At 47.7% G+C, this 10,249-nt stretch overlaps 1 long non-coding RNA gene across 1 annotated transcript in view; it reads left to right on the plus strand.

Moving 5' to 3' along the window:
* LOC138663186 (uncharacterized) overlaps positions 1 to 3,099 on the plus strand; it is a 45,237-nt gene extending 42,138 nt beyond the window's left edge. The window contains exons 5-6 of the long non-coding RNA XR_011318127.1: positions 334 to 467; positions 1,946 to 3,099. This is a non-coding gene — a long non-coding RNA (uncharacterized lncRNA). The remainder of the gene's footprint in view (positions 1 to 333; positions 468 to 1,945) is intronic.
* The last annotated feature ends 7,150 nt before the right edge of the window (positions 3,100 to 10,249 follow it).

Raw genomic sequence — 10,249 nt, forward strand, 5'->3', positions numbered from 1 at the left:
ATATTGCATTACAAACCAGACGTTTGCAGCTAGCATAGTCATTTACGACATTAACAATGTATAGAGTGTATTTCTGAATCATTTAATGTTAGCTTCATTGGAAAAAATCTTTGCTTTTCTTTCAAAAATAAGGACATTTGTAAGTGACCCTAAACTTTGGAACAGTAGTGTATATATATATATATATATATATATATATATAATGGGCTGATGCAAACGTTTAGGCACCCTGAATGGTTAGTACCTAGTAACACCCCCTTTTGCAAGTATCACAGGTTGTAAATGCATTTTGTTGCCAGACAAGAGTCTTTATTTATTTTTTTTTCTTTTTAGGTATTTACATCCATTCTTCCTTGGAAAACTTTCCCAGTTCTGCAAGATTCCTGCTATTTTGAGGTCTAGCCAAAGATTTTCAATGATGTTCACATCATGTTCAGGGGCATTCCTTAGTAGGATCCAGTCTATAGGTACAGTACCACCCCACACCATCCTTGTTACAATGGACGTAAAGGACCTGTACACCTCAATCCCCCATGTAGAGGGTATAAATTCAGTACACCATCTCCTTACGACAGCGGAAATGCATACGGATGCTGTTAACTTATGTGTGGACCTTCTCTCTCTGGTATTGTTCAATAACTATTTTCTTTTTCAGGACCAGTACTTCCTGCAGGCCCGTGGGACCGCCATGGGTTCCAAAGTTGTGCCCCCCTATGCAAATGCCTATATGGCCCATTTCGAGGAATCTGCCATCTACAAACATCCTCTATTTGAGACTAACATCCTATACTGGACCCGTTACATTGATGACGTTTTCTGCTTATGGGGGGGCACGTTGGAATCCCTGGAGGCATTTCTCTCCTTTCTCAATGGGGCATGGCCAGGCATACAGTTCACCATGTCCCATGATACTCAATCCGTGAGTTTCCTGGACACAGTGGTTCTGAAAGATAAGGATGGACGTTTAACTACTGATCTTCATAAAAAAACAACCGATCGCAACAGCATTCTACACTATCAGAGTTTCCATCCTCCCGCTGTAAAACGCTTCATACCTAGATCACAATACCAGCGCGTACAACGCATAGTCACTGACAACAGCGTACGGGACCAACGTATAAATGAAATGACAACCAATTTCCGACATCGCGGTTACCCCACTGATGTCCTTGACAAACAAAGGAATCCTCCGTCACACCCACAGGTTAGGGATCAAGGTAAACGTGTTCCATTTGTACACGTCTACCACCCATTCACTTCTATCCTACATAAACACATCAGGAAACATTGGCCTTTACTCTCCACAGCATATCCCAATGTCCCAGAGTTCAAACTTCCATTTCTCCCTTGCTATAAAAGACCACAAAATCTCAGGGACAATTTAGTGAGGGCAGACTTGGGTCCCACACAAGCAAAAAGATCAAGGTTCTTAACACAACCTAGAATGGGCACATATCCATGCCTACATTGTGCGCAATGTGGGAACGTACAAAAGGGCGGTACCTTCCAACACCCCAACACAGGCAAGAGCTTTGGGATCAAAGATTACTATACGTGCGATTCATCCTTCGTCGTATACCTGATTAAATGTCCCTGTGGACTACTATACATTGGGGAATCCACGCAATCCATACGCGATAGGATCTCCAAGCATAAATCTACTATACGTTGTAATAATCTGCTTTTACCGATCCTCCAGCATTTTGCTACACAGGGACACTCAATTTCACAACTCAAATATCAGGTAATCGACTCTGTTCCCCCACAGAGACGAGGTGGCGATAGGATTGCACTTCTAAAAAAACGGGAAGCCCTCTGGATGCACACCCTGGAAACCTTGGCCCCTAAGGGGTTAAATAGGGAATATGATCTGTTGGCTTTTGTCTGAATATAGGTGTAATGTTACAGTTTTTGGTGTCTAATTGCCTGTTTTCTATTCTTTTAGAGTCGCCTGTATTGATTCCTGGATTCAAACTTCCCACTGGCACTCACTACTCTGGCTGGCTCACTCTAATCCACCTGCACTTACTTTGTAATATTATAGTTGTGCCTGCTTTCCATAGTCTCTCTTACAGGCGTAATACGTCCTACCACCATTAGTCCAGAGTACACAGGTTTTACTTCTACTTTCCGACACCAGGTAATAATACACCCATTCACATATAGTGACACAGAACCCGCAGTGCCTTTAAAATGCATGGCCATAAGCCATCATTCTCCCCCTCCCACCTTCCTTACAAGGTGACACGCAAACAAAGAGCCCTGGACCGCACCGCCATAGTGGTGACGTCACCTCTACTACTCCACCCCTTCACACGCCCACAGAGAAGGAGTACATTCACCGTCCTGCTGGACACAGCAGGAGATACATCACTACCAGCATTCACTGCTGCTGGCGGGACACGACTCCTTCCGGCCAGCAACACTTCCTGATAGCACATAAAACGTGCAGGGGCACAGTAGATAGCAGACCAGCGGTGGACACCGTGTCACGTCACATCACAAGCCACATCACACGTCACATACTACCTATCCTCACTTTCCCCCCTGCTGCAGCCATATTAATATACTCAGCAGTATACTTATTTTTTCTATAGGTTACCGGTCACATACCCGGTCTCTTCCCATAACAGGGGTATGCTATTATATCGCATGGGGCACATTATTCACCCATTTATCCCCCACCTAACTAGGTTAACCCTTCCATTACAGAAAACATAGCCCTTCGCTCACAGGAGCGTACACTCACTATAGACAACACTATCTATACGGTATGTTATTTACCTTCCTACTATCCACATTCCTTATATTGTGCCAGGATTGGTTGTTTCTATACAGTGTTCTATTTCATTCTATTTCGCCTGTATGATCTTTTGTACCTTACATTATACCATTTATATACTAATCTCTATATGTAACCATGCCATCTTGATGTTGAAAGCTCTATATTTTTTGTAAATACTTTATTTTTTATATGTACTTTGGTTTCTTTGTGCAATTTGCTTTTTCTTTATTTATACTCACAGTAACTGATGATGGTCAGATTAACGACCGAAACGTTTTTTTGTTGCTGGTAAATAAAACCGCTTTCACGTACAAGTTGAGTGCCAGGTTTCATTTCATATTACTAAGGTGTTGGAACCTACCTGGGCACCACACTCCACAAGCTGTGCACACCTTTATCTATTTTTCACATCAGGGGACTGTGAGGGCCATTGTAAAAACTTCAGCTTGTGCCTTTTGAGGCCATCTATTGTGGATTGTGACATGTGTTTAGAATCATTATCCATTTGGAGAAGCCATCCTCTTTTCACCTTTAGCTTTTTTACATTTAGTGTTATGCTTGCATCAATAATTTGTTGAAATTTAATTGAATTCATTCTTCCCTCTACTTGGGAAATGTTCCTCGTGCTATTAGCTGCAACACAACCCAAAGCATGATTGATCCACCCCATGTATGGTTGGGTAGATGTTCTTTTCCTGAAATTCTGTGCCCTTTTTTTCCACACATACCTTTGATCATTGAGGCCAAATAGTTCTATTTTAAACTTATCGGTCCACAGAATTTGTATACAAAATGCATCAGGCTTGTTTAGATGTTCTTTTGCATACTTTTGATGCTGAACTTTATGGTGAGGTCGCAGGAGTTTTTTTCTGATGACTCTTCCATGAAGGCCATATTTATGCAGGTGTCTCTGAACAGTAGAACAACGTACCACAACATCGGAGTCTGCTAAATCTTTCTGGAGGTCTTTTACAGTCAAGTGAGGTGCAGATTTGCTTTTCTAGCAATCCTACAAACAGCTCTTACTGAAATTTTGCTTGGTCTTCCAGACCGTGCCTTGACCTCCATTGTTCCTGTTAAATTATTATTATTTATTATTATTATAAATTTTTATAGCGCCATTTATTCCATGGCGCTTTACATGTGAATACGGGGCAGATATAGACAAATACATTAAACATGAGCAAATAACAAGGCACACGGGTACATAAGGAGAGAGGACCCTGCCCGCGAGGGCTCACAGTCTGCAGGAGATGGGTGATGAAACACTAGGAGAGGGTAGGGCAGGTTGTGCGGCAGTTCAGTAACTTCAGGATCACTGCAGGCTGTAGGCTTGTCGGAAGAGGTGAGTTTTCAGGTTCTTTTTGAAGGTTTCTATGGTAGGCGAGAGTCTGATGTGTTGGGGTAGAGAGTTCCAGAGTATGGGGGAAGCATGGGAGAAGTCTTGGATGCGGTTGTGGGAAGAAGAGATGAGAGGGGAGTAGAGAAGGAAGTCTTGAGAGGATCAGAGGTTGCGTGTAGGTAGGTACTGGGAGACCATGTCACAGATGTATGGAGGAGACAGGTTGTGGATGGCTTTGTATGTCATTGTGAGGGTTTTGAACTGGAGTCTCTGGGCGATAGGAAGCCAATGAAGGGCTTAACATGGGGGAGAGGCTGGGGAATAGCGGGGAGACAGGTAGATTAGTCGGGCAGCAGAGTGTAGGATGGATTGGTGCCAGAGTGCTAGAGGGGAGTCCAGAGAGTAGGAGGTTGCAGTAGTTGAGGCGGGAGATGATAAGGGCATGCACTAGCGTTTTTGTGGTGTTGCGGTCAAGGAAAGCACGGATCTGGGAAATCCGGAGTTTGAGACGGCAGGAGAAGGCAAGGGCTTGGATATGTGGCTTGAAAGAGAGGGCAGAGTCGAGGATCACCCCAAGGCACCGGGCGTGTGGGACTGGGGAAAGTGAGCAGCCATTGACATTGATGGATAGGTCTGGTGGAGGGGTAGAGTGAGATGGGGGAAAGATGATGAATTCTGTTTTGTCCATGTTCAGTTGTAGAAAGCGAGCAGAAAAGAAGGCTGAAATAGCAGACAGATAGTGCGGGATTTTGGTAAGTAAGGAGGTGAGGTCAGGTCCGGATAGGTTGATCTGCGTGTCATCAGCGCAGAGATGGTACTGCATACCGTGGGATTCTATGAGCTGTCCCAGGCCGAAAGTGTAGATGGAGAAGAGTAGGGGTCCTAGAACAGAGCCTTGAGGAACACCTACTGACAAGGGGCGAAGTGAGGAGGTGGTGTGGGGGAGGGAGACACTGAATGTTCGGTCTGTCAGATATGACGAGATCCAGGAAAGGGCCAAGTCTGTGATGCCAAGAGATGAGAGGATTTGTAGCAAAAGGGAGTGGTCCACAGTGTCGAAGGCAGAGTAGTGTCGCTTACTCCTGGCAGTTAGTAGGTCATTGGTGACTTTAGTTAGGGCAGTTTCAGTTGAGTGATGGGAACGAAAGCCTGATTGTAACCGATCAAAGAGGGAGCAGGAGGAGAGGTGGGAGGACAGTTCAAGATGGTCGTGTTGCTCCAGCAATTTGGAAGCATAAGGGAGAAGAAATATCGGGTGATAGCTAGACACAGAGGATGGGTGAAGGGAGGGCTTTTTGATGATGGGTGTGATCTTGGCATGCTTGAAGGATGAGGGGAAGACACCTGTTGTGAGTGAAAGGTTGAAGAGGTGCGTTAGGGTTGGGATGAAGACCGTGGAAAGGTTAGGGATGAGGTGGGACGGGAGCGGGTCGAGCGTGCAGGTGGTGAGGTGTGATCTTGACAGGAGGGTGGAGAGCTGATCTTCTGTCATGGTGGAGAAGCTGGTTTTAAAGGAGCAGGGTTGAGCAGCTAAGAGGGGCAGTGGGCGCTGTGGGCCAAAGCTTTCTCTGATCGTATCGATCTTCTGTTTAAAGAAAGAGGCGAAGTCTTCAGCAGAAATGAGGGGGGAGGAGGGGAGGTGCTGGGGGACGGAGTAGAGAATTGAAAGTGTTGAAAAGCTGTTTAGGGTTGTGAGACAGGGAGGATATGAGAGATGAGAAGTAAGTTTGTTTTGCGGCAGTGAGCGCAGACTTGAAGGTGGCGAGGGACTGCTTGTATGCAGTGAAGTGGTCGGCAGAGCGGGATTGCTTCCATCTCCACTCAGCAATCCTGGAAGCCAGTCTCAATTCTTTGGTCAGGCTGGTCAGCCAGGGCTGCCTGTTGATTGTACGGGTTTTATTATGCATGAGCGGGGCGGCCGAATTGAGTGTTGCTGTTATTGTGGTGTTATAAAAAGTGGCAGCAGCATCTGTGTCACGAAGGGAAGCTATGTCTGTGAGAGGGAGAAGGGACTCCGAGAGTGATTGTAAGTTGAGATGTTTAAGATTTCTGCGAGGGAGTTTGTGGAGTGGGGGTTGCACATTAGGAGAGGAGAGGGAAGAGAATGTCAGTAGGTTGTGGTCAGACAGGGGGAGGGTTGTGTTAATGAGATTAGTAAGGGAGCAGAGGCGGGTGAAGATGAGGTCCAGCATGTGGCCATCTTTGTGAGTGGCCTCAGAGGACCATTGAGTGAGGCCAAAGGAGGCAGTCAGTGATAGAAGTTTAGAGGCAGTTGAGGTGGAAGTGTCAATGGGGATATTGAAATCACCCATGATGATAGTGGGGATGTCGACAGAGAGGAAATGAAGTAGCCAGGTGGTGAAGTGGTCGAGAAAGGTTGAGATGGCTAGTTCTGGGGGGCGGTAGATGACAGCCAGCTGGAGGTTGGAGGGGGAATAGATGCAGACAGAGTGCACCTCAAACGAGGGAAGAGTAGCGGAGGGTGGTAGCGGGATTGGAGTGAAGGAGCAGGTGTCGGACAGGAGCAAGGCAAACTCCTCCACCACGTTTGTTGCTGGGGCGAGGGGTGTGAGAGAGGTGGAATCCACCATAGGAGATCGCAGCTGGAGAGGCCGACTCAGAGGGGGTGAGCCAGGTTTCAGTGAGGCCGAGGAAGGAGAGTTTGTTGGTGATGAAGAGGTCATGGATAAATGTCAGTTTGTTGCAGACGGAGCGTGCGTTCCATAGTGCTCCAGGTAGGGGGCCCAGGGGAGTGGGGGCAGGATGAATGGGTATGAGGTTGTCATGGTTGGGAAAACGTGCGGAGGATCGTGGCAGGGGGTAAGAAACGAGTGTGGGGATGAGTTGGGGAGGACCGGGATTTGGGGATATGTCACCAGCAATGAGGAGTAACAGACAGAGTATTAGAAGGTGGGAGTAGGAAAGGACATGATGCGGCCGTGTGTGTCTGGAGAAAAAGGATTGTATGTGGAGGAACAGTTCTGAGGAGAAGGTGAGATGGCTGGGGAGGATGGAGGAAGAAATGACTAGTTCCTTACTAGGTGGAGGAATTGCAGGAGATTGTAAGAAGGAAAGTAGTATGGGGGTGAAAGAGAAAAGAAACCGAAACAATGTAGTGGTTGGTATTCTGTTACCTTCCAGTCAATTCCAGTCCAATTCAGTCATGGAAAATCGATGCAATATACAGAGACATTCAGGAGCCAGGGAGAGCTGGGGAAAGTCAGTGCATACCATGGAAAATCGATGCAATATACAGAGACATTCAGGAGCCAGGGAGAGCTGGGGAAAGTCAGTGCATACCATGGAAAATCGATGCAATATACAGAGACATTCAGGAGCCAGGGAGAGCTGGGGAAAGTCAGTGCATACCATGGAAAATCGATGCAATATACAGAGACATTCAGGAGCCAGAGCATACCTCCCAACCGTCCCTCATTGTGCGGGACTGCCCCGGATTTCATGCTTGCCCCGTCTGTCCTGCCCGGGACGCAGAGCGTCCCGCAGACAGAACAGGAGAAGCTGCTGTCACACGCCCCCTTTTGTTAGGCCACGCCCCTTCCCCGTCGGTGTGTTCCTGAGTCTGACTTCCAGTGTGCCTCACAGTTCAGAGAGAGGGGACACCTGAGGTGACATAACAGTCACAGCCGAACACAGCCTGGGTGCCGGCAGCAATGTAAGCAGCAGACCATTAGTGGACTGGAGGCTGCTAATGGGACAGATGCAGGTCAGTGAGTAGTGGATGTCACAGAGATGACTCCGTCCAGTGCATTGTGGAGGAGGAGCAGCTCCCTGGGAGAGAGTGACAACACTAATCAATGTGGCTGCTTTATTTCCCCAGGCATAAAAGTGCTAAGCCTAATCCCCTATGACAGTCACTGTATCATCATGTGCTAATTACAAGCTGCAGCTCCGCCCGGTGCACACACGCGGCTGAGGCTCCGCTCAGTACACTTCGTACACAGACACACACGCGGCTCCGCTCAGTGCACCTCGTACACACACGCGGCTCCGCTCGGTGCACCTCGTACACACACGCGGCTCCGCTCGGTGCACCTCGTACACACACGCGGCTCCGCTCGGTGCACCTCGTACACACACGCGGCTCCGCTCGGTGCACCTCGTACACACACGCGGCTCCGCTCGGTGCACCTCGTACACACACGCGGCTCCGCTCGGTGCACCTCGTACTGTGAAAGGTGTACGGAGCCATATGTACGAGGTGTACGGAGCACAGCCGCGTGTGTACGAGGTGTGCGGAGCAGCATGTGAAAGGTGTACGGAGCGGAGTCGTGTGTAAGAGGTATACGGAGCCATGTGTACGAGGTGTACAGAGCACAGCCGCGTGTGTACGAGGTGTATGGAGCACAGCCGCGTGTGTACGGAGCGGAGCAGCATGTGAAAGGTGTACGGAGCGGAATCGTGTGTAAGAGGTGTACGGAGCCGTGTGTACGAGGTGTACGGAGCACAGCCGCGTGTGTACGGAGCGGAGCAGCATGTGAAAGGTGTACGGAGCGGAATCGTGTGTAAGAGGTGTACGGAGCCATGTGTACGAGGTGTACGGAGCACAGCCGCGTGTGTACGAGGTGTACGGAGCACAGCCGCGTGTTTACGAGGTGTACGGAGCTGAGCCGGGTGTGTACGAGATGTACGGAGCGGAGCAGCATGTGAAAGGTGTACGGAGCGGAGTCGTGTGTGTAAGAGGTGTGCGGATCAGAGCAGAGTGTGAAAGGTGTATGGAGCGGAGCCACGTGTGTACGAGGTGTACAGTGCTGAGCCACGTGTGTATGAGGTGTACAGAGCAGAGCCATGCGTGCTCAAAGTATACGGAGCGTGTGCAATGTGTATAGAGCGGAGCCGTGTGTGTACGAGGTGTACGGAGTAGTGCCGTGTGTACGAGATGTATGGAGCGGAGCCGTGTGTGTAGGAGTAGCTATGTGTGGCCATTATACGGTACAAAGTATCATGTGCGGCCAATATACAGTATGGAGCATCATGTGTGGTCATTATACAGTATGGAGCATCATGTGCGGCCAATATACAGTATGGAGCATCATGTGTGGCTATTATACAGTATGGAGCATCATGTGCGGTCATTGTACAGTATGGAGCATCATGTGCAGCCAATATACAGTATGGAGCATCATGTGCGGTCATTATACAGTATGGAGCATCATGTGCAGCCGATATACAGTATGGAGCATCATGTGCGGTCATTATACAGTATGGAGCATCATGTGCAGCCAATATACAGTATGGAGCATCGTGTGCGGTTATTATACAGTATGGAGCATCATGTGCGGTCATTGTACAGTATGGAGCATCATGTGCAGCCAATATACAGTATGGAGCATCATGTGCGGTCATTATACAGTATGGAGCATCATGTGCAGCCGATATACAGTATGGAGCATCATGTGCGGTCATTATACAGTATGGAGCATCATGTGCGGTCATTATACAGTATGGAGCATCATGTGCGGCAATTATACAGTATGGAGCATCATGTGCGGTCATTATACAGTATGGAGCATCATGTGCGGTCATTATACAGTATGGAGCATTGTGTGCGGCAATTATACAGTATGGAGCACTGTGTGGCCATTATACAGTATGGAGCACTGTGTGGCCATATTTTTTTGTTTATAATTATTCTTTATGAACAGTTTGATCAGCAGTGCTAAATGGGTGTGGTTGAGACGTGGATATGGGTGTGACTAGTGAATGGGTGTGGTCAGAGGCGTGACCTAAAATTTGCAGCGGCGCGCAACGCGCGCCGCAAACTTTGTCCCTCTTTCCCATCTTCAAAAGTTGGGAGGTATGCCAGAGAGAGCTGGGGAAAGTCAGTGCATACCTATGGGAAGAGGAGAACAGCTCGATTAGATGGTGCAGATGATGATAATATTGTAGTAGTGATAAGTAGCCAAATGCATTCTAGAATTCAGTCTAATTCAAAATCATAATTAAAAAGATGTAATTTAAAAGATGGAAGTTAAAAGATGAATTGCAGCAGACTGCGTCTGTAGCAGACTCCTGCATGTGAATATATATGCCATTTCTTAATTACCGTACATTTCGAACTGAGGAAATGGCAACTTGAAGAAAACGCTTTGTTATCTTCTAAC

The sequence above is a fragment of the Ranitomeya imitator genome, chromosome 2 (assembly GCF_032444005.1).
Source record: "Ranitomeya imitator isolate aRanImi1 chromosome 2, aRanImi1.pri, whole genome shotgun sequence".
NCBI classification, from domain to species: Eukaryota; Metazoa; Chordata; class Amphibia; order Anura; family Dendrobatidae; genus Ranitomeya; species Ranitomeya imitator.